This window comes from Ranitomeya variabilis, chromosome 4 (assembly GCF_051348905.1).
Source record: "Ranitomeya variabilis isolate aRanVar5 chromosome 4, aRanVar5.hap1, whole genome shotgun sequence".
Classification (NCBI taxonomy): Eukaryota; Metazoa; Chordata; class Amphibia; order Anura; family Dendrobatidae; genus Ranitomeya; species Ranitomeya variabilis.
Genome location: NC_135235.1, coordinates 413348742 through 413374631, shown reverse-complemented (window position 1 = coordinate 413374631; position 25890 = coordinate 413348742). Strand labels below are relative to the sequence as shown.

At 43.7% G+C, this 25890-nt stretch overlaps 1 protein-coding gene across 8 annotated transcripts in view; it reads left to right on the top strand.

The window, feature by feature from the left end:
* Window positions 1–25890, top strand: part of LOC143765040 (gastrula zinc finger protein XlCGF66.1-like) — a 111291-nt gene that overhangs the window by 71020 nt on the left and 14381 nt on the right. For 5 of the 8 annotated variants that reach the window (XM_077251298.1, XM_077251302.1, XM_077251297.1 and 2 more), the window contains one exon: window positions 19748–19900. The gene's annotated coding sequence lies outside the window, so the exon portion shown is untranslated. Of the gene's footprint in view, window positions 1–723; window positions 808–19747; window positions 19901–21078; window positions 21376–25890 lie in introns of those variants that run through there. The other 3 variants (XM_077251300.1, XM_077251299.1, XM_077251303.1) reach the window with 3 other exon arrangements.

The following is a 25890-nucleotide window of genomic DNA, read 5'->3' as shown; positions in this document are numbered from 1 at the left end:
CAGCGTCCTCCCTGTCCAATATGATTACTTTTAGGAGTTCCCTCATCTGTTTCACGCCAGACAGAGGGGCTTCAGCCCATGTAGATAGCTGCCACATTTTCGGAGCGACCTGCATCTTTATCCTGCTGCAATTCTTTAACTGTAACTTTCTGACCCACTGGCACTGGGCAGCTGGGCCCCTTCCATAGAACATTGCGTAGCTGCTGCGCTGTCCCGGGCTCTTAAGCCCCTCGGGACGCCTGGGGCTCCCTGTACTCTGAGCTGTCTCAGCTCCCAGTCTTTACTGAACACTAATCAGGAAGTCCTATCTTATTCTACAGTGACCCCTCCTTTTAGAAAACTACGTACACTGTTTTAAAGTACCCCAACTTCAATACTACACTGTCGCTATCATACATAACAAGACACGGTGGATATGCATAGCAATATACAGGTACACAACAGCAATTACAATAATATAAAATGTCCACATATTATAAGGAGAACCGGGTCAGTTCTAAAAAGGGGTAGGGGCGAGCACCAGTCCTTAGAGCCCCTTACACTATCACCGATCGTGGGCATTGCTGCGGGGTGTCAGCTGTCACATTCAAATTATACTTGAGTGCTCAAATTAATGACCTTGTTACGCTTATTGTCAGGTGACGGATTTTGATGACCTCTATTATGGAATTGGCGCATATCCTATTTACATTTGAATTAATTATTCCTTTTAAAATTTGTTACAGACTAAGACGTTTCCAGAATACGTTATATACGGTATACGTTATTCATCTGCAGGTCTTTGGGGTCTCGTGTGAATTTAGTAACGTGAGTCTGCTGAATGTTTTAACTCAAGTATTCACATCTTTATCCATTTGGGAATGAATGGATTTCAAGGTCATCTGCTGATAATACTGATTTAGCAAATGTACAGAAGCATGTAAAAGTTTGTGCACCCCCAGTCAAAATTAATGTTATTGTGAAAAGTTAAGCAAATTGAAGATGGAATGATCTCTAAAAGGTCTGAAGTTAAAGAAGACACATTTCCTTTGTATTGCAGGCAAAACAATATATAGCTCTGGCAAAAATTAAGAGACCACTGCAAAATGTTCAGTTTGTCTGATTTTTCTCTTTATAGGTATATTTTTGAGTAAAATGTACGGTAAATTGTTCTTTTATTCTATAAACTTCTGACAACATGTCTCCGAAGTTCCAAGCAATAAAATTTGTATTTATTTTCTGAAAATGAGAAATGGCCAAAATAACAAAAATGCATTGCTTGGCAGACCTCAAATAATGCAAAAAAAAAAAACAAGTTCATAATCATTTAGAAACAACAATACTAATGTTTTACCTCAGGAATAGTTCAGAAATCAATATTTTGTGGAATAGCCATGATTTTTAATCACAGCTTTCATGCGTCTTGGCATGCTTTCCACCAGTCTTTCACACTGCTTTTGGGTGACCTTATGCCACTCCTGTTAGAAAAAATGTAAGCAGTTCATCTTTGTTTGATGGCTTGTGACTATCCATCTTCCTCTTGATTACATTCCATTGGTTTGGGCTGGAGATTGGGCTGGCCATGACAGGGATTTGATGTGGTGGTCCTTCATCCACACCTTGATTGACCTGGCTGTGTCATGGCGCATTGTCCTGCTGGAAAAAACAGTCCTCAGAGTTGGGGAACGTTGCCTGAGCAGAAGGAATCAACTGTTTTTCCAGGATAACCTTGTATGTGGCTTGATTCATACGTCCTTCGCAAAGATTAACCTGCCCAATTCCAGCCTTGCTGAAGCTGTATATATACTTTCATCTTTTACATTTTAAAAATTATAAAAAGGAAAATTGGCTGATGCAAAAGTTTGGGCACCCTTCCTGGGTATTGCCTAGTAGAACCCCCTTTTTGAAAGTATCACAGCTTATAAACACTTTTTGTAGCCACGCAAGAGTTCAGTGAGATTCCTGGGCTGTCTTGCATGCACTCTTATTTTGAGGTCTAGCTGCAGATTTTCAATGATGCTCAGATCAGGTGACTGTGAGGTCCATTGTAAAAACTTCAGCTTGCGCCTTTTGAGGTAGTCTATTGTGGATTTTGACGTGTGTCTAGGATCATTATCCATTTGTAGAAGGCATTCTCTTTTCAACTTAATCTTTTTTACTTACAGATGGTGTTATGTTTGCATCAAGAATTTGTTGAATTTTCATTGAATCCATACTTCCCTCTACCCGTGAAATGTTCCCCGTGCCATTGGCTGCAGCACAACCCCAAAGCATGAATGATCCACCCCATGCTTAGTGGTTGTTGAGATGTTCTTTTACTGAAATTCTGTGCCCTTTTTTCTCCACACTTACCTTTTATCATTGTGGGCAAAGAGTTCTATTTTAACCTCATTGGTCCACAGGACTTGTTATCAAAATGCATCAGACTTGTTTAGATGTTCTTTTGCATACTTCTGATGCTGAATTTTATGGTGAGGATGCAGGAGAGGTTTTACTTTGTTGACTCTTCCATGAAGGTCATATTTGTTCAGGTGTCTCTGAACAGTAGAACAATCAGTCTGCTAAATCTTTCTGAAGGTCTTTTCAAGCGGGGGTTCTGATTCACTTCTATAGCAATCCTACAAGCAGCTCTCACTAAAATTTTGCTTGGTTTTCCAGACCTTATCTTGATCTCCACTGACCTTTCTTAATTACATTTCAAACTGAGGAAAGGGCAACTTGAAGAAAACGCTTTGCTATCTTCTTATAGCCTTCTCCTGCTTTGTGGGCCTCTACCATTTTCATAGTTTTCCGCAGCTGCTTAGAAGAACCCATGACTGCTGTTTTTTAGGCACGGTTAAAGAAGGCTGGGTTTTTATGTAGCTGGGAAATTTGCATCACTTGGCCTTTTCTAATGATGATAGTGATCAAGCCATAACCTTAATAGGCTAATTAAGGTGTGAAACCTGGGTCAAAGTTATCTGAGCACACAAATCTCCATGGGTTCCAATCTTTTGCATCAGTCCATTTTGCTTTTTGTACTTTGTAAAATGTAATAAAAATACAATATATTTGTGTAAAACACAAAGGAAATGTGTCATTTTTAACTTTAGGCCTTTTAGAAATCATTTAATCTTCAACTTGCTTAATTGGTCACAATAACAGTAATTTTGACCAGGGGTGCCCAAACTTTACAGGCCACTGTGTGCTGTAAATGCTGTAAGTGCTTCATCCAGTTGGTGTTGAATATTTAATAGGGTCTTGCTAATAAATTCAATGAGAAGTTCCATGAATTTCTTTGAGCTGTTATTGCAAATATTTCCCAGTTATTGATGAACTCCTGGTCCTCAATAAGAAAAGAAGGTCTCACATGTATCCACAATCCTCACGGGATTAATTTTGTCAAGATCATCTATGAAGGAATCTGTAATAAACCGATTATTAATAACTGGGAAAGACCCATTTCAGTCTAATTCTTACAGACAAATCTTACTTCTCTCAACCGATGTTAAATTACTGGCAAAAGCATTAGCCAGCAGGCTATCAAAAGTAATTACTAAAGTGATTAATGACGACCAAACAGGCTTTATGCCAAACAAATCCACATCAGTTATTTGAGAAGCCTTTTTTTGAATTTAAAACTAAGTTCAGAGTCTTCCAGAGCAGTCTTTTCCATCGACGCTGCCAAAGCGTTTGACAGCGTAAAGTGGAATTTCCTGTGGGCGGTCTTGAGATGCATGGGATTTGGGGATAAATTTATTTCATATATACAGCTGTTATATGTATCCCCTAGGGCAAAACTTAGGGTAAATGGTCGTGTATCAGGGATGCTTGCGTTGGGGAGGTGAACCAGGCAGGGATTCCCCCTGTTGCCCCTTCTCTTCGTAATTGAAAAACTGACTTCCATTGTGGGTCACTGGAGATGAGGGTCTCTTTATATGCAGATGACATGCTTCTATTTTTAGAAAAGTGGTCTCCTCCATTTTTCCAGCAATGAATCTTATTAAAATATTTGGGACTTGGTCAATTAATTGAGATAAATCAGTGCTCATGTCCGTAGATTCCTTACTAACAGATTTGTCCCTGAAAAATACTCAGATACAGATAGCAAATAGTGTTAAATATCTTGGGGTAGTGCTTACTGCCAGGCCCCAGGAATACTATTCTCTTAACCTAGTCCCATATTTCTAAAATTCAGAACTAAAATAGACACTTGGTGTCAACTTCCAACGTCAGTAATCGTGAAAGTCAATTTGATAAAAACGATTCTCATGCCTCAACTTTTTATATCTCCTACATAATACCCAGGGCCGGCGTTAGCGGCAAGCAGACCAGACAGCTGCCTAGGGCCCCGCTCCCCCATGGGCAGCCAGCCAGTCGCCTGCCACCAGCGCTGACTCCCAGCGCCAACTGTTTCCCCCGCGCCAGTGCACTATATGAGAAGGGCAACATTGTATTCTATGGAGGGGCTACATTATATTCTATGGGGGCTGCATTATACTATATGAGGGGGCTGCATTATATTTTGTGTGGGGTTAAATTATATTGTATGGCAGAGCTGCATTATACTCAGGGGGCTACATTATATTCTGTGGGGTGGCTGCATTATACTCTGGGGTGGTAGCATTATACTATATGTGGGCTGCATTATACTGTATCGAGGACTATGGGGAATACATTATACTATATGAAGAACTATAGAGTGCAATATACTATCGGAAGTGAATTGTACTACATGGATGACTATGGCGGTGCATTATACTATATGGAACACTATGAGGAGTGTATACTATATGGAGGACTGAGCAGTGTATTTTAATATATTGAGGACTATGAGGAGTGTATTATACTATATGGAGGATTGAGGAGTGTATTATACTATATGGAGGATTGAGGAGTGTATTATACTATATGGAGGACTGAGGAGTGTATTATACTATATGGAGGACTGAGGAGCGTATTATACTATATGGAGGACTGAGGAGTGTATTATACTATATGGAGGACTATAGGGAGTGTATTATACTATATTGGACTATAATGAGTGCATTATTCTATATTGAGGACTATGGGGAGTGTATTAAACTATATGGAGGACTGAGGAGTGTATTATACTATATGGAGGACTGAGGAGTGTATTATACTATATGGAGGACTGAGGAGCGTATTATACTATATGGAGGACTGAGGAGTGTATTATACTATATGGAGGACTATAGGGAGTGTATTATACTATATTGGACTATAGTGAGTGCATTATTCTATATTGAGGACTATGGGGAGTGTATTAAACTATATGGAGGACTGAGGAGTGTATTATACTATATGGAGGACTGAGGAGTGTATCATACTATATGGAGGACTGAGGAGTGTATTATACTATATGGAGGACTGAGGAGTGTATTATACTATATGGAGGACTGAGGAGTGTATTTTAATATATGGAGGATTATGAGGAGTGTATTATACTATATGGAGGACTAAGGAGTGTATTATACTATATGGAGGACTATAGGGAGTGTATTATACTATATGGAGGACTATAGGGAGAGTATTATACTATATGGAGGACTATAGGGAGTGTATTATACTATATGGAGGACTATGGGGCACATTATATTATATAGAGGACTATGGGGTGTGCATTTTACAATATGGAGGACTGTGGTGCACATTATAATATATGGAGGACTATGGGGTGTATTATACTAAACAAGCAAAATTCTGCATATTCATCGAGTGATTTGATTTGTTTATGTGGGAACAAAAATCATTGTTCTCAGCAGCACATCGCCTGTGTAAACTGTAGATGTGCTGCTGATAACATGATACTGTATGGGGACAGAATGATCTAATAGTGATTGTTCTGTTCCCATCACTCTTTCTCAGTTGATGTAAAGAGACCAGGAAACGAGCAAAAACCTTCGATATTGTCGATCACACTCGTTTAGCGGCCTAAACTCTGCACATCACACAGAAGCATTTCTGTTGTGTTTACATGCGCTATGTGTTAGCATTTGGGGCCCCATTTTAAACTTTTGCCTAGGGCCCCACTTTGCCTAAAACCGGCCCTGATAATACCCCAGTATGGATCCTCCCAACCTTCTTTTATACAATTCATAGTTTGTTCCAAGGACTTATATGGAAAAAGAAATAGGCCAGAATTAAACTAGAGACCCTGCGGAGAGGAAAAGATAAAGGTGGATTGGTGGATCTACTTCTTGGCCTCACAAATGCAACAATTTCATGGTTGGGGAACAGCTGAGCACTGTGGAATATTGGGTCAACTACTTAGAGAAGGAACTAAATGTAAACTGCCAATGTCAGTATTAGACATGGATCCTCCTCGAGAGAATGTCAGAAACTGCCTCACGCTGAACCTGATATATAAAGTGGGATAGAGGCAAGAATATTCTGGGAATTGGTAAATTCAGAAACTACACACCTCTATGGTATAACTACAACATGACAGAGATATACAAGCTAAAAGGCTTCAACAATTGGGAAGATAGGGGGTGTTGGCCTAATGCATATTGATCTGTATGTATTGCAACAACTATTGTTTGTTTAATATGATGTGATTTTTATGTCTGCATGCATATTGTTCATCTGTTAACAAAGTTTAAAAGAAAAAAAGAAAAAGAAAAGGAGTCCTCATGTACAGACAGGATGCTCCTCCTCCTCCTTCCCTGTGAGCACATTTCTTGTGTGTGGAATTGAAACTGAAAGTAACAGCATATCTCTCTCTCAGAAACCAGATTGATCCTGTTCTCATGTTGTATGCTGAATGTTCTTAGTTCTTAAATTAACATTCTCTGTTGCTCGTTGTGGACGTCACGCTGATTAACCCGCTGCTAACAGGTTATCGGCCCAGAAGTCAAGGCAATCCTAAACCTTCAGAGCACAGAGATAGAAAGACAACAGCAAACTGAGAAGAAGTAAAATGGCCGCCAGCAGCAACTCAACAAAGTTTACAGTGCCAAGCCTGAATAACCAGAACTACCAATCCTGGAAATTCAAGGTGAAGATGCTGCTGATAAAAGAAGGTATGTGGAAATACACTCAGGACCCTAAGCCTGACCCAGTAGCACAGGAATGGCTAGAAATGGATCAGAAAGCACAGAGCACCATATCACTCAGTATAGAGGATGATCAGATTGTGCATGTGTGCAAGTGTGAATCTGCAAAGGAAATGTGGGAGCAGCTGCAGAAAGTACATGAGAGAATAAATTTAAGTAATAAACTCTATCTAATGAGAAAGCTGTACCAGTCTAAGCTGCACAATGACCAGGACATGCAGGACTACATTAGAAATACTCTGGAGACCGTAGAGCGCCTGCGGGGCATTGGGGAAGATATGAAGGACTTCCATGTAGCAGCACTATTACTTAGTGGTCTCCCAGAAAGCTATGATACGCTTGTAACAGCATTAGATGCACGCCCAGATGATGAGCTTACATTGGAGTACGTCAGAGGAAAGCTTGTAGATGAATATAAGAGAAAAGCTGAAAATGTGAGCAGCAAAACATGTAACAAGGAAACTGCTTTACAAACACAGGGTGTGCCCACCAGCAGAAACCACCCTAAAGAGACACGTGAATGTTTTGTATTCAAGAAGCCAGGTAATTTAAAGGCTGAATGCAGAGTCTGGAAAGCTAAAATTAATCAGCTGAAAAAGCAAAACAGTCAACAGAGAGTTAAGAGTGCTGTATCTGAAAGCAATGATTCAGTGAATACTGAAGCTGCATTCACATCAGTCAATGCATTTAAATCAAAGCATGCATGGTGTATAGATTCTGGTGCAACCAGTCACATGACCAATGACAGAGACTTCTTTACTACGCTTAACCAAAGTAAGTCAGAGAAAGTGATAATGGCGAACGGTCAGTGCATGAACTCAGAAGGCATAGGAGACGGTTATATTGATTGTAACATCTCTGCAACACAAAGTAGAAGGATTCATGTAAAAGATGTACTATATGTGCCTAGTCTTGAAAGTAATCTGTTCTCTGTGAAAAAGCTCACAAAACAGGGTAATGAAGTTACATTTAAGGAAGATAGCTGCATCATCTCAAAAGAGGGTCACACATTAGCAAAAGGAAAAATCAGAGATGAACTGTATCAGTTGAAATGTAAAGAGTTTGCATGCACAGCTAAGCAAGAACTGCACAAAAACTGTATTCATGTATGGCACAGGCGGCTTGCGCATAGAGACCCAGAAGCAATAAGAAAGTTATTTCAAGAACAATTAGCTGACAATATTACAATTGATTCATGTAATCAGACAATGAAGTGTTCCAGCTGTATCAAAGGGAAAATGTCCAGAAAGGTCTTTCCTAAGAACAGTACTACAAGAACAGAACAACCACTAGATTTAGTACACACGGATATCTGTGGTCCAATGCGTACTCAGACACCTGGAAAGAAGAGATATTTTCTTACATTTATTGATGACAATTCAAGATATACAGTTGTCTATTTACTTCACAGCAAAAATGAAGTTCCAGAGAAACTTGGAATATATCTAGCTGAAGTACATAACAAGTTTGGAAGAATGCCAAAAACTTTACGTGCAGATAATGGAACCGAGTATACAAGTAATGAAACACAGAGCATTTTAAAGAAAAATGGAATCATATTTCAAACTACTGTACCATACAACCCTGAGCAAAATGGTGTAGCAGAAAGAAGAAACCGGACACTCTGTGAGAGTGCAAGGAGTATGTTATTTGATGCAAATTTGCCTACAGTATATTGGGGCGAAGCTATTATGACGGCTTGTTATCTTCAGAACAGACTACCAAGTAAAGCGACAGAGAAAACTCCATTTGAGCAATGGAATGGTACAAAACCAAAACTACAACACATAAGGATTTTCGGAAGTAAAGCATTTGCACATGTTCCCAAAGAAAAACGAACTAAGTGGGAATCTCACGCCAAGGAAGGCATCCTGGTAGGCTACAGTGAAACCCAGAAAGGTTATAGAATTCTACACCCAGAGACAAACAAGGTCACAATAAGTAAAGATGTAGTGTTTGATGAAAACTTCGTGTCATCTAAGTTTTATGACATTATGCCAGTAGTCCAGATGAAGCAACAAGAACAATCTCAGTCACAATTACAAGACAATGAAGAAAAGAATGTAGAAGTCTGGCTGGACTCTTCAACCACTGAAGGAACAACAAAAGGCCTAAGTGAACCTGAAATCAGACGGTCGTCAAGATCAAACAAAGGAATACCAGCTAAACGTTTATCCTACGTTGTGAAGACACTGCCTGAGTCAGAGCCACAGTCATGGGATGAAATGCAGAAACTACCCGCCCATGAAAGAACAAAGTGGATCATTGCCACGACCTAAGTTCCAAGAATTGAGAACCACTATGGGACTGACAGAATAAGTAGTTGTTGAGTGGGGGTGTTGGCCTAATGCATATTGATCTGTATGTATTGCAACAACTATTGTTTGTTTAATATGATGTGATTTTTATGTCTGCATGCATATTGTTCATCTGTTAACAAAGTTTAAAAGAAAAAAAAAAAAGAGTCCTCATGTACAGACAGGATGCTCCTCCTCCTCCTTCCCTGTGAGCACATTTCTTGTGTGTGGAATTGAAACTGAAAGTAATAGCATATCTCTCTCTCAGAAACCAGATTGATCCTGTTCTCATGTTGTATGCTGAATGTTCTTAGTTCTTAATAAATGAACATTCTCTGTTGCTCGTTGTGGACGTCACGCTGATTAACCCGCTGCTAACAGGGGGATTTTTGCTTTTGTCTCAACTCCTAAATGAGGGAATATTTCAAAACTTTGAACAAATAAGAGCAGGATACGATCTTAATCACAAAGTGCTTTATCAGTTTTTGCAAATATGTACTGTAACGCATATAATGCTCAACTCGGAGCAAATGACATTATTATAAATAAGTACTCTTTAATTGATATAATTGCTTCTGCAATAGACACAAAGGGTTTAATTACAGTATATAAGCAGCTTATGGCTTTGTAATTAGAAAAGTATCCTATCACAGCCAAAGTAAAGTGGGAAAGTGATTTGAGTCCCCTATCTGAGTAACAATGGAAAGAGGTGCTGGATCTACTTCCTAAATTATCCTTGTCTGAATCACAAAGACTGTCCAAAATCTTTCTTATAATCTTCCCTACTGCATCTCTGGAGCTCAGCCACAGTGATCTTGGGATTCTTCTTCACCTCTCTCACCAAGGCTCTTCTCCCACGATTGCTCAGTTTGGCTAGACGGCCAGGTCTAGGAAGAATTCTGGTGGTCCCAAACTTCTTCCATTTAAGGATTATGGAGGCCACTGTGCTCTTAGGAACCTTGAGTTTTGCAGAAATTCTTTTGTAACCTTGGCCAGATCTGTCTCTGAGCTCCTTGGCCATTTCCTTTGACCTCATGATTCTCACTTTGTCTGATATGCACTGTGAGGTTTATATAGACAGGTGTGTGCCTTTCCAAATCAAGTCCTATCAGTTTAATTAAACACAGCTGGGTGTTAAATGAAGGAGTAGAACCATCTCAAGGAGTATCACAAGGAAATGGACAGCATGTGACTTAAATATGAGTGTCTGAGCAACGTGTCTGAATACTTTTGACTTATGTGATATTTCAGTATTTCTTATTTAATAAATTTGCAAAAATTTCTACATTTCTGTTTTTTTCCAGTCAACATGGGGTGCAGAGTGTACATTAATGAGAAAAAAATGAACTTTTGGAATTCACCAAATGGCTGCAATGAAACAGAGTGAAAAATTTAAAGGGGTCTGAATACTTTCTGTACCCACTGTATGCAAGACCCCAAGTATCCTATTTAAAACTCGTATAAGACTGGACATGTGTCCAAGATGCGGGAAAAAGTACACTCACCGAATGCACATGATGTGGGAGTGTGTGAACATTGAGAACTATTGGCTTGATAAAATCTTTGTTCGGAATCCATATATTGTTGGAACCCAGAATCTGCTTACTTGGTCTATTCGAGGGGGGCTGAATTCGGATTCCTGTCTAGCTATAGCCATCAGCCGAGTGCTATTTCAAGCTGGAAAACTGTTAGCACTACACTGGATAGAAAGATCCCCCCAACAATAGAAGAATTGGGATTCAAATTAAATGTCTTATGCATAGAAAGGGGAACATATATGAAAAGAAACTCCCTAAAAAATGTATAAAGGTATGAGAACAATGGTTAACTAGTCTGTGGATTTTATTGGAAACCTCAGAAATACTGTAGACAGTCTGTACATCTCCTTGTCATAAACCTGTAAAATCTCCTAACTCATCTCAGATCCCTAACTCACATACCCAGAGTGTTAGATTTTGGTTTTGAGAAACAATATATGTAAATGCTGTGATTCTCTGTATTTTGGCGCAATACACGAGCAGTCAGATGGTATTCATTTATATTTGTATTCATGTATGTAAACAGTAGTAAGCAAATGATGATACCTACAATGAATGTTAATGTTAACCATTTTGTATTTGGTTTGTATTGCCATTTATGTTTTTCATTTGTGTGTTTGTTCCATTTAGTTTTGATTGTTTCTAAAAACAAAATCAAAATATGAATATATCTTAATATTTTTCACAATAAAAAAATGATCTGATTGAAAAAAAATAGTTTGTCAAGATCATTTCCCAGGAAAGATTTGTTCCACCAGGTTTTGGTGCGTTCAAAAAGTAGATTTTTTTCTCAAATAATTAAAATCCTTCATAATCTGAGCCCCAGAGCCGCCAGTTGTTGGTGCTTCGTTATTGAAAACCGGATTTACTTGTCCGAGCCAAGACCGTTCCTCGGCTTTGTAGTCCATGGTCTTTAGCAAGAAGCAGGTTAAGTGTTTTTGAATATCCATATTGAATCAGGAGCCCCATATAATCCTGCATAAAGGTTAATAATGGCTCCATAGACACATTTGCCCAATATAGTGCTGCAGAAACGTTGATTATGGCCCCATAAGATGCTCCATAAATATATTTGCCCCATATAGTGCTGCAGAAATGTTGATTATGGCCCCATAAGATGCTCCATATAGACACTTGCCCCATATAGTGCTGCACAAACGTTAATTATGGCCCCATAAGATGCTCCATACAGACACTTGCCCCATATAGTGCTGCACAAACGATAATTATGGCCCCATAAGATGCTCCATATAGACACTTGCCCCATATAGTGCTGCACAAACGTTAATTATGGCCCCATAAAATACTCCATACAGACACTTGCCCCGTTATAATGCTGCACAAACGTTATGGCCCCATAAGATGCTCTATACAGACACTGGCCCCATATAGTGCTGCACAAACATTATGGCCCCATAAGATGCTCCATACAGACACTTGCCCCATTTGCTGTTGCTGCGATAAAAAAAAAAAATCACATACTCACCTCTCTGTCGTTCAGGCCCCCGGCACTTTCAATATTCACCTGCTCCTCGTTCCAGCCACTGCTCCATCTTCAGCGTCTCCTGCACTGACGTTCAGGCAGAGGGCGCTCACTTACCACGTCACTGCGCCCTCTGACCTCAGCGTCACTGCTGAAGACGGAGCGGCGCTGGAACGAGGAGCAGGTGAATATCGCGCAGCAGTGCGTTCCCCGTTATACTCACCTGCTCCTGGCGCTGTGCAGTCCCTGCTTCCTTGGCGCTGGCAGCTTCTTCCGTTACCCATAGGGGTGGAGCCGCATATTCATTACTGTAATGAGCGGTACCATGTGACCGCTCAGTACAGGACGAGGAGCCTCCTTGGACTGCCGCATCATCAGGCGGCCCGCTGGCGCCCCCCTTTCGGCTACGCCCGGGGCACATGCCCCGGCTGCCCCCCCTGGATACGCCACTGGGAATAGAGAGGAAATATTGGAGAACAAACATGTAATATTCAGATCCATCCAATCATTGTTTTATAAAAAATCTGCTTATTAAACGAAACAAAACATGGTGGAACAAAGCTCCGCTCCGTACACTCACGGCTCCGCTCTGTACACCTCGTACACACACACCTCCGCTCCATACACCTCGTACACACACACCTCCGCTCCGTACACACACGGCTCCGCTCCGAACACCTCGTACACACACACCTCCGTACACCTCGTACACACACGTGGCTTTGCTCTGTACACCTTGTACACATACACCTCCGCTCCATACACCTCGTACACATGCGGCTCTGCTCCGTACACAGACACCTCCCTTCCGTACACCTCGTACACACACGGCTCCGCTCCGTAAACCTCGTACACACGCAGCTTCGCTCTGTACACCTCGAACACACACACACCTCCGCTCCATACACCTCGCACACACGGCTCTGCTCCGTACACCTCGTACATACGGCTCTGCTCCGTACACCTCGTAGACACGGCTCTGCTCCGCACACCTCGTACAAGCACACCGCCGCTCCGTACACCTCGTGCACGCACGGCTCCACTCCGTACACGATGCTCCGCTCCGTAAACCTCGCACACACACCTCCGCTCCGTACACCTCGTACACACACGGCTTCGCTCTGTACACCTCGTACACACGCGGCTGTGCTCTGTACCCCTCGTACACACGCGGCTGTGCCCTGTACACCTCGTACACATGCGGCTATGCTCTGTACACCTCGTACACACGCGGCTGTGCTCTGTACACCTCGTACACACGCGGCTGTGCCCTGTACACTCGTACACACGCGGCTGTGCTCTGTACACCTCGTACACACGCAGCTGTGCCCTGTACACTCGTACACACGCGGCTGTGCTCTGTACACCTCGTACACACGCGGCTGTGCCCTGTACACTCGTACACACCCGGCTGTGCTCTGTACACCTCGTACACACGCAGCTGTGCTCTGTACACCTCGTACACACGCGGCTGTGCCCTGTACACTCGTACACATGCGGCTGTGCTCTGTACACCTCGTACACATACGGCTGTGCTCTGTACACCTCGTACACACTCGGCTGTGCCCTGTACACTCGTACACACCCGGCTGTGCTCTGTACACCTCGTACACATGCGGCTGTGCTCTGTACACTCGTACACATGCGGCTGTGCTCTGTACACCTCGTACACATGCGGCTGTGCTCTGTACACCTCGTACACACGCGGCTGTGCCCTGTACACTCGTACACACGCGGGTGTGCTCCGTGCACCTCGTACACACACAGCTCCCCTCTGTACACCTCGTACACACGCGGCTGTGCTCTGTACACCTCGTATACATGTAGCGCCCCCACTGCCGCAGGGCCGAGGGGTACCCGGTACCGGGCCTCTGAGTCTCTGCTCTGGGGTTGTCACGGTGGCTAGGCCCGGTCCGTGACCCTGCCGAGGGGCGCACAATGAATGATAGATGTGGATGGTGGTGTTGCGGTGCAGTGTAGGTTGTAGTAAATAACGAGGACACCAGGTTGCAGTCTCTTTACCTCTTTACTGAAGATCTCTGGGTCCTCAGTCCGGAATCCGGATAACCAGGCTGCGCAAGTCCGGTCGGTCCAATGGCACCTCCAGAGTTCTCTTAGCAGGTGGAAATCTGTGCCTTCCTTCTAGCGCTAGGTGTTGCGGTCCTTCCCTGCTGTGCTTACGGAAAGTCCCCACAACTGTTGTGTCCGTTTTTTAAGTTCCCTCACAACTCGATTAGATGATGTTCTGCTAATCCTCCGTCCCTCCCTGATGTTACGGTTAGGACGGCACCCGTATGACGGGTAGGCTCGGAGCTCTTCCGGGACCCTAGAGTCGCCCCTCTCCACAAGTTGCCCCCCAAGACTGCATAGGTGATTTAGGTGAGACAGCCCGCCTTAGACTGACTGTCCTGCCGTTGGTTTAGAGTATTGCCTGAAGCTGAATATTGTAATACTCCCTCGGCGTTCCGGCCGCTGGTTATGCGCCTCAATAGGATGTTGCCTCGGTCTCACAGCACGACTCCTACTGGTATTCTCCTTCTTGCTTTGATCTCGTTTCTCACTCAGCACAATCTATCTCGCTTCCAGTCCCTCCTTGGGCACTGCCGCTATGCTGAGCAGGCACGGTCCCGTTACGTTCGCTCAAGTTGCCAGGCCTCTGTCAGGATCCCACCCCTGACAGGGACCCTACCGAATCTTCTCCCACAACACCCTCTGCCACCAGGTGTTGTCTGGTTCCAACCCAGTCAGCTTTCTGATCTAACTTCCTGCCTGACCCCCAGTTTACCCACAATGGTGAGGAGTGGCCTAATGAATAGAACCCTTAGCTCCCCCTGGAGGCCCGGCTGTGAAATGTATTGGTGTCTGTGATACCTGGTCAGATGAACTCCTTCAGTGCCATCAGACGTACCATAGCTCCCCTTAGTGGCGGAGCCACAGTACTGCAACGACCAGGACTCTGGGGCGCTGCATACATGTGGCTCCTCTCTGTACACCTCGTACACATGCGGCTGTGCTCCATACACCTTGTACATGCGCGGCTCGTACACACGCAGCTCCGCTCCGCACACCTCGTACACACACGGATCCGCTCTATACACCTCGTACACGCACTGCTCTGCTCTGTACACCTCGTACACACACAGCTCTTCCACATCCACACTCTAAACCCCTCCTGACTCCACACACAAACTTCCCCTCATCCAGCACCATGACAACCAGCACAGCAGAGTCCTGCATACACTGAGGCCCCTGATCATGTGACCCCTGACTCCTCCCCTACTGTGACCTCATCACAGGTTCTGTGCGCATAGAACAGCCATATATGTGGTGTGCGGCTCTGCATGTGGAGGGATGTGGCGATTCCCTTTTACTGGCGCATTAATACTAGAAATATGTTGCACAGGGGATATTGCAGCCAATTCCCACAAGAAGAATCCTGGAAACACAGAATTAGAAATTATTATTTCTCCACAGTTTCTATAGGACTTTAACCCCTTAACGTCCAATGACGGACTCATTGGACGCCTCCCCGTTTGGTGCGGGCTCCAGCGATTTTACCCGCACCTTTTCTGGCACATGACAACTGATCTGATCAGCTGATGTGTCCGGAACGTCTGCAGGTGGAATCGCGATTCACTCGTGGCTGTTAACATGTTAAATGCCGCTCTGAAACGCTGACAGCGGCATTTAACATGGACACGCAGGAAGCGCGTCTTTACCTCCTCCCATCAGCGCCTGTGTCACATGACACGTCATAACAACCCGGGGTCAGCAGGAGACCCCTGTGTTTGTCATTGCTGGATCGCTGAACGCCGCCTAGTGGTCCTCTAGTACTCATGCCAAAGAGAATATATCTGCTACATAGAGCAGGGCTGCAGCCCTGCTGCTATGCAGCAGAGCCGATCGGGCAAGTGCAGCTTCAAGTCTCCCATGCTGACTATTAAAGCAAGTAATAAAAAATGTTTTTAAAAATGCTAAAACAATATAAAAGTTCAAATCACCTCCCTTTCGCCCCATTCAAAAAAAAAAATCTGTAAAAAAATCAAATATACACATATTTGGTATCGCCGCGTTCAGAATCGCCCAATCTATCAATACACAGTTGTGCTCAAAAGTTTATATACCCCGGCAGAATTTTTGCTTCCTTGGCCTTTTTGCAGGGAATATGAATGATAACACCAAAACTTTTTCTCCACTCATGGTTAGTGTTTGGGTGAAGCCATTTATTGTCAAACTACTGTGTTTTCTCTTTTTAAATCATAATGACAACTCAAAACATCCAAATGACCCTGATCAAAAGTTCACATAACATATTTCTTAATACTGTGCATTGCCCCCTCTAACATCAATGACAGCTTGAAGTCTTTTGTGGTAGTTGATGATGAGGTTCTTTATTTTCTCAGATGATAAAGCTGCCCACTCTTCTAGGCATAGCCTCCAGTTCCTGTAAATCCCTGGGCTGCCTAGCATGAACTGCACTCTTGAGATCTCCCCACTTGAGATCTCCCCAGAGTGGCTCAATGATATTGACTTTTTGTAGATCAAGGGGGTAGCCGTTATAAGAATAGTGCCACCAGGAAAAATGAGAATATAGTAAGTAGATAAACCTGAGGCAAACCTAGGAAATAGTGACAAAAATTCAGTTTTTATTTAGACCAATCATACAACATCCGATGTTTCGGCCGTATAGCCTTTGTCAAGGAATTTATTTATAAACAAAAGTAATATGGGCAAATCAATAACATTCCGGTACCATCAAAATTAACATATAATTGGTCAAGTGACAGGTAGAACACAGTAATAACATACAGAATGTATATCAAAAGAATATCAAAATAATAGTAAGATTACATAACCAAAACAGAATATTCACTATATGTCATAAATGAAGTCATAGGTGAACCATGAGAGGAAAAGGAAAGTCTGTGGGCTAAATGAAAAAATAAAGAAGATAATTTATGCTCCAAAAACAGACTGCACACAAATTATGAAATTATTAAAACATACATAATATATTAGATCTAAGTTGGGGGGGATGCCCAAAAGTAGAAGGAGCATAGATGAAGAAAAGAGCCACCACAAAAAACATTAAAAAGTGACCTGAATACTAAAAATGTGGGAAGGCTACAAATGACACCTGTGTGATGGGTTGAATTCACTAACTGTGGACAAGAAATAACATAACCATCAGGATGGGAGAGAGAACTAAAGCCAGAACGGGTATAGGGTATAAAGATCATACCTGGTAAAGTGGTGACACGAGACAGGGATAGTACCGCTGGAGGAATGAAATGTGTCGGGAGTAGCGTAAGCGCCGTTTTATATCGGCGGACCAGAAGTGAAACCGTGCATAGGAGCATAGCAGATAAGACTGCGCATGCGTGCAGGATGGAAGCGGAGCGTGCGCACACCGTCAGGATGGACGGAAGTGTGGCAAACTCCATACAAACAACCGAAAATGAGGCACCACATAAGGAAATGTGATAACGCGCTAGGGATAGGAGGAAAAAACCCCACAGATGTGTTAATAAAGTGGCGGTGTCTAAGTATCAGTGTAATATATGAGAATGCCTAACCTACGGAAGAGGTAAACAGTAATAGTATAGTAGTGTATAGAAGATCTACAAGGCCACCAGACATATACGTAAAGAGCAACCAAAGAAGTGAATAGGGCCCCCTCAATCTAGGTCTGTGGAAAGAATCAAAAAGAAACAAAGCCAAAATTAATGCATATTAAAGTATGTTACATATAAAGTCATGTTATATTTAAGCCTGTATGTGTAATGCTAAAAAGTGAATTCCAGAATTTCAGATTCCACCTTTGATTTGCCATAAGAGACAACCTAATTTAAGGAATTTTCTGGTCAAGGCTGATATGGGGAGTTCTAGAATTAAAGATACTCAAACATTTCTGGCGACTCGTCGCAGAGGTACCTTTCCCTGTTTGCACTGTTTACAGTGCTCAAATATCACCAAAGGGGACTTGTTCTCTCATCCCAGATTGGGTAAGCTCTTCTCCATTCGCAGTTTCTTTAGTTGTGACTCGTCATTTGTTATATATCTTATCAAGTGTCCTTGCGGTCTCGGATATGTTGGTGAGACTACCCAACATATCCGAGACCGCATGTTAGGGGTCAAGTTCCCGCCTCTGCACAGGGGGAATCTCGGGCCATCTCCGCTGCGGTCTCCCATTCTTCTCCTGCCGCAGTGGAGCCTGCTCAGCAGAGACGTCGGTCCCAGCGTCTCGCTCAGTCTGACTCTGTACAAAGAGTTACTGCTGCCTTTCCTGCTTCTGCCATTGAAGTCGGTGCTGGGCAGCGGCGAGCGGACGCTTCTGGGACTAAGTCCTGCTTTTCTCGTTCTGAGCATGCCCAGTGTAAGATCTCTCAGTGGAGATCGAGGGTCACATGATCAGATACTGCAGCTAAGGCCATTGGTCCTTCAGGAAGGTCCTGTAGGTGCTCACACTCTGTGGCAGCCTCTCATTGGTCCTTCTAGGAAGGTCCTGTACGTGCTGCAACTATTTAAGGCTCACATGGCCGCACGGCCATGCGCTAGTATTGTTCTTTGTTATGTGCTTTGCGCCAGTGTGGTCACGTGAGAGTGTGTTCAGGGACCCGGCTGAAATAAGCCCCTAGAATGCTGGCACCTCCGGCGAGGAGTTTGTGTTTGTATGTATTCAGGGACCTGGCTGAAATAAGCCCCTAGAATGCTGGCACCTCAGGCGAGGAGTTTTGTGTCCATGCATGACCACTGACTGCTCTCTGTTTGGGCAGTTAGCCTGTGCCTCTGTGAAGTCTAAAAGGGCACAGTGCTTTGCTTTCACGGCTACTCGGTGAATTAACTGAGTTAGTCCATACCGCCATATAGTGCCGCCGTTTGCTAGCAGCAGGTACTCCTGCACGGTGGACCCCGGGCTGCGAACGCACCAATATCAATAAAAACATCTCTATTTACTCGGTGCATTCCGCTAGCCCTAACAAGCAGGTGAGTATATTAAGTTATTTTTCTACTCTTACAGGTCGGGTTGTGTGCAGATATACAGCATTATAGAATGCTGTACATCAGAAAGGCGGTAACTTATAGTGGCCAAAACTGATGACAGGTTCCCTTTAATACATTCCTGATTCCGGAGAGTAATAGCAATACGGCAGAAAACAGAGGAATAAAGTTCAAAGAAGAAGCTTCATAGAAAGACATTGAAGTTACAGACTGCATTTTACCCTTTGGGATAAAGTGATTCCAGGGAGTAAATCCAGAACGCGTCTCTGTAGAAGTTTCTTGCGTTGTGATTGTTAATACGCTGCGATCGCCTTTTCTAACACCGACCATTGGAGATCAGAACTTGGTGTTCTCACCAAACTTCTGCTCTTTCTCATTCTTTTCTTGCAGGGGCCGCAGTTGATTTCATCCTAGATCCTAGATCCATAGGGCTGAATAGAGGACGATGTTCCTTCGGTCTGATGTTAATTGATGGTGACGTTTGTCCAACGTCCACTTACCACAAGGCACTTTACTGAGTAAATCCCACCAGGACTGTAGCAGGTAAAGACCCCAATATCCACAGGTGTCCCTTCTAATTGGGGGGGAACTCACCTCTAATAATCTTGGGACAGTTCTGACTAACACGGAAAAGTGCCCCTTTATGGATGTGACAGAAAGTCTGTTTAGTCACTGTAGCTTAATAATATCAGCTCTAAGCAAATGGTTAGACAGCGATTTACCCTGAAGATTCACAAATTGTGGGGTTGTTATAAAAATGTTACATTTAGGGAGTTTTTGTGTTGCCTCTTATAAGAATCATAATGGTTTTGTTCCTTTTCTACTGATAGATACATACGACCCAACTATGAAAAATGGGAACCAAGAAGGAATCATGCATTACTCTAATAGTACGGTGCCCCTTTCTTGGTCCTCACACTACTCTATACTACTCATACTCATACTACTCTATTGATCTCACAGTACCACCATCCCCAAATTTATTTTGTTACATTTTAACACTTTTTTATTTTATTTGGCGTTTTTCATGTAATATATGGAAGTCTACGGCAAAAAAAAAAAAAAATCACATCCACAGTAAAAATAAACACTGTATATGGATATATTGGCATAAAATAACTATTTTGTTCTTCTTACAAACAAGCTTTTATAAAAGCCTCAAACTTCTGTGCGTGAATCAGACATGAGATCTAACGTGATAGAAGATTACAGTCCGGGGAAGACGGGAAACATTCATATAGATTCATATAGATGATGGTGGTGATAGTCAGTGACAGAGCTTGTTCTGAACTTGATCTGCGGTCTGTGAAGGAACGGTGCATGGAATTCACAACTGAAGGATAGTGATGTACCATGTTCGCTCACGTGACCAATGCTCTTGTGTCACCATTGGCAACACGGGTCTCCTGCGAGGGTTCATGCACCGCTATTGATTCTCCATTTGTGTCACGTATTCCATGTTCTTCCTGAATGGCTGTCCAGAGTTTTTAAACCCACACACTCCCAGCCCTGACACGCCTCCCGAAGCAGAGCGAAACGCATGTCGGGGCAGAGGGACTTAACCGCATTCACCAGGCTTAGTGCAATACAGGTACAGTCTTTACCACACTGTCACATTAGTTTTATATTTGTTTCCCTGTTTGGCCGGGTCATGTGTGCTCATAGTTGTGGCTTACAGAGATTTAGTCCTAATTACATTAACAAGCTGATACATTGATTCTTCTAATAGGTATGCTTACATAGTAGCCTTTGTTAATCGATTCTTGATGTCTTACTAGTGGGTTATATAGTGAATTCTCATATTTGCACCTTGTGCAGTGACTTTTTTCTGCTTTATGTTTTCATTTTTTGGCATTGAGGCCTTTTTTTGGTCTAGATGTTTTTTTTTTTTAATCTGGTACGCTGTTGCGGCCTATAGATATATTTTTATACAATATCTTTCATGTAATTCTGTTTACAGCCAACTAATGAATTGTGGAATTTTGATGTCACTGTATGCTGGATCCCTATGAGATGTGGTAAATAGAGTCCCTCTTTTTATCCCTGTCACGGGAGACCTAGGCAGGAAAGAGCTAATAACCCGGGCCCCTGCGATTTCCCTCAGACTAGGGAAACCCTGACTGACCCTCTCCCAGAGTTTACACTGATGGTGTGCATGTCTGGGCCTCCACCCTCGCCCTATCTCCTGTTTCAACCCTAGGCTGAAACCACAACCCACCACCCAGTGAAGAGTCCACACTCCAATACCCACAGTTAGCACAGACAAGGATAACGGAAAAATAAGCACCACGCCGCAGTCACTCAGGAATACACTATAAATGCAAAGGGCAAAACAAAAACAAACATAGGAAGGAGCAAATAAGACAAAGGGAAATACACCACCAGCAACGATACTCCAACTACTAGCTCACCACTGCAGACCGAGATAACATGCACAAGACAGAAGCTATAATCGGCGACGCCCAATGTTCAGGAGAACTATTTAAAGGCAGTGGGCATGGCCCAGCTTCCAATCCGAGCACCAGGTAATTTAACCCTGGACCAGCTAGATAAAATCTAGCCGACGCCAATGAGCGCATAGTGGTCAAAAGCGGAATTACCGCTGTCTGTCGAACGACCTGGTCTGAACAGCGTCCGACATGACAGTACCTGTTATGTTTGGCTGGTGGTTAGGAGCACTAGAAATGACCAGATGAGCAAACTAGCAATACGGGATGAGCTCTGGGAAGTGGGAGCTCTGCTGACCGCAACCCCTAATCCTATCACAACAACTAGAAATAGCCGTGGAGCGTTCCTGACTCTGCCTAGACGCCTCTTCACAGCCTAAGAGCTAACTACCCCTAAAGATAGAAAATACAGCCTACCTTGCCTCAGAGAAATTCCCCAAAGAAATAGGCAGCCCCCACATATATTGACTGTGAGTTAAGATGGAAGTCACAAACGCAGGAATGAAATAGAGTTCAGCATAGGAGGCCAGACTAACTAAACAGACTGAAGATAGAAAAGGTATCTTTGCGGTCAGCATAAAAAACTAACAAAAAACCACGCAGAGTGTGCAAAAGAAACCACCGCACCGACTCACGGCGCGGTGGTGCCACTCTGCATCCCAGAGCTTCCAGCAAACAAGATTAAATCATAATAGCAAGCTGGACAAAAACACAATGGTAACAAATAAGCTAGCAGGGACTTAGCTTTTGCTGAAATAGACAGGTCATCTGAAAGATCCAAGAGAACTGAACCAGTACTAGGACATTGACAGCTGGCATCAAGTAAAGATCTGAGTGGAGTTAAATAGAGCAGCCAGCCAAGGCCTGAACAAGATCAGCTGGAGAAGGAATCTCAGAACCAGCAGCTCCATTCACAGCCACCAGAGGGAGTCCATGAACAGAACTCACCGAAGTACCATTCATAACCATAGGAGGGAGCTCGAGAACAGAATTCACAACAGTACCCCCCTCCTTGAGGAGGGGTCACCGAACCCTCACCAGAGCCTCCAGGCCGCTCCGGACGAGCCAAATGAAAGGCACGAACAAGATCGGCAGCATGAACATCAGAGGCAACTACCCAGGAATTATCCTCCTTACCATAACCTTTCCACTTGACTAGGTACTGAAGTTTCCGTCTCAAAATACGAGAATCCAAAATGTTCTCCACCACGTACTCCAACTCCCCCTCAACCAACACCGGGGCAGGAGGATCAACGGAGGGAACCATAGGAGCCACATATCTCCGCAACAACGACCTATGGAACACATGGATGGCGAAAGAAGCTGGAAGGTCCAAACGAAATGACACAGGATTAATAATTTCAGAAATCTTATAAGGACCAATGAAACGAGGCTTAAACTTAGGAGACAAAACCTTCATAGGAACAAAACGAGACGACAACCAAACCAAATCCCCAACTCAAAGTCGGGGACCAACACAGCGACGGCGGTTAGCGAAACGTTGAGCCTTCTCCTGGGACAATGTCAAATTGTCCACTACGTGAGTCCAAATTTGCTGCAACCTGTCCACCACGGAATCCACACCAGGACAGTCCGAAGGCTCAACCTGCCCTGAAGAAAAACGAGGGTGGAAACCAGAATTACAGAAAAAAGGTGAAACCAAAGTGGCCGAGCTGGCCCGATTATTAAGGGCGAACTCAGCCAAAGGCAAGAAGGACACCCAATCGTCCTGATCAGCAGAAACAAAGCATCTCAGATATGTTTCCAAAGTCTGATTGGTTCGTTCGGTTTGGCCATTTGTCTGAGGATGGAAAGCTGAAGAAAAAGACAAATCAATGCCCATCTTAGCACAAAAGGACCGCCAAAATCTTGAAACAAACTGGGAACCTCTGTCCGACACGATGTTCTCCGGAATGCCATGTAAATGAACCACATGCTGGAAAAACAATGGAACCAAATCAGAGGAGGAAGGCAATTTAGGCAAAGGTACCAAATGGACCATCTTAGAGAAGCGATTACAAACCACCCAGATAACTGACATCCTCTGAGAGACAGGGAGATCCGAAATAAAATCCATGGAAATATGCGTCCAGGGCCTTTTCGGGACCGGCAAGGGCAAAAGCAACCCACTGGCACGAGAACAGCAGGGCTTAGCCCGAGCACAAGTCCTACAGGACTGCACAAAAGAACGCACATCTCGTGACAAGGAAGGCCACCAAAAGGATCTAGCCACCAAATCTCTGGTACCAAAGATTAAAGGATGACCAGCCAACACCGAACAATGAACCTCAGAGATAACTCTACTAGTCCATCTATCAGGGACAAACAGCTTCTCCGCTGGGCAACGGTCAGGTCTATCAGCCTGAAACTCCTGCAGCACCCCCCGCAAATCAGGGGAAATGGCAGACAAAATTACCCCCTCTTTGAGAATACCAGCCGGCTCAGAAACTCCCGGAGAATCAGGCACAAAACTCCTTGAAAGGGCATCAGCCTTCACATTCTTAGAACCCGGAAGGTACGAAACCACAAAATTGAAGCGGGAGAAAAACAGCGACCATCGAGCCTGTCTAGGATTCAACCGCTTGGCAGACTCGAGATAAGTCAGATTCTTGTGATCTGTCAAGACCACCATGCGATGTTTGGCTCCTTCAAGCCAATGTCTCCACTCCTCAAACGCCCACTTCATAGCCAACAACTCTCGATTACCCACATCATAATTGCGCTCAGCAGGCGAAAACTTTCTAGAAAAGAAAGCACATGGTTTCATCACAGAGCCATCAGAACCTCTTTGAGAAAAAACAGCCCCTGCTCCAATCTCAGAAGCATCCACCTCGACCTGAAACGGGAGCGAAACATCTGGCTGACACAACACAGGGGCAGAAGAAAAACGACGCTTCAGCTCCTGAAAAGCCTCAACGGCCGCAGAGGACCAATTGACCCCATCAGCACCTTTCTTGGTCAAATCAGTCAATGGTTTAACAACACTAGAAAAATTAGCGATGAAGCGACGGTAAAAATTAGCAAAGCCCAGAAATTTCTGAAGGCTCTTCACAGAAGTAGGCTGAGTCCAATCATAAATGGCCTGAACTTTAACAGGGTCCATCTCGATAGTAGAAGGGGAAAAAATGAAGCCCAAAAATGAAACCTTCTGGACTCCAAAGAGACATTTAGACCCCTTCACAAACAAGGAATGAGCACGAAGGACCTGAAACACCATTCTGACCTGCTTCACATGAGACTCCCAATCGTCCGAAAAGACCAAAATATCATCCAAATATACAATCATGAATCTATCCAGGTACTTTCGGAAGATGTCATGCATAAAGGACTGAAACACAGATGGAGCATTAGAAAGCCCGAATGGCATTACCAGGTACTCAAAATGGCCCTCGGGCGTATTAAATGCTGTTTTCCATTCATCGCCCTGTTTAATACGCACAAGGTTATACGCCCCTCGAAGATCTATCTTGGTGAACCAGCTAGCCCCCTTAATCCGAGCAAACAAATCAGACAGTAGCGGCAAAGGGTACTGAAATTTGACCGTGATTTTCTTAAGAAGGCGGTAATCTATACAAGGTTCAGAGAACCATCCTTCTTGGCCACAAAAAAGAACCCTGCTCCCAACGGTGACGACGATGGGCGAATATGCCCTTTCTCCAAGGACTCCTTTATATAACTCCGCATTGCAGCGTGTTCTGGCACAGATAAATTGAACAGTCAGCCCTTCGGAAACTTACTACCAGGAATCAAATTAATAGCACAATCGCAATCCCTATGAGGAGGTAGGGCACTGGATTTGGGCTCATCAAATACATCCCGGTAATCTGACAAAAACTCAGGGACTTCAGAAGGATGGGAAGACGAAATAGACAACAATGGGACATCCCCATGTACCCCTTGACAACCACAACTGGATACAGACATTGATTTCCAATCCAATACAGGATTATGGACCTGTAGCCATGGCAAACCCAAAACGACCACATCATGCAGATTATGCAACACCAAAAAGCGAATATCCTCCTGATGTGCAGGAGCCATGCACATGGTCAATTGAGTCCAGTACTGAGGCTTATTCTTGGCCAA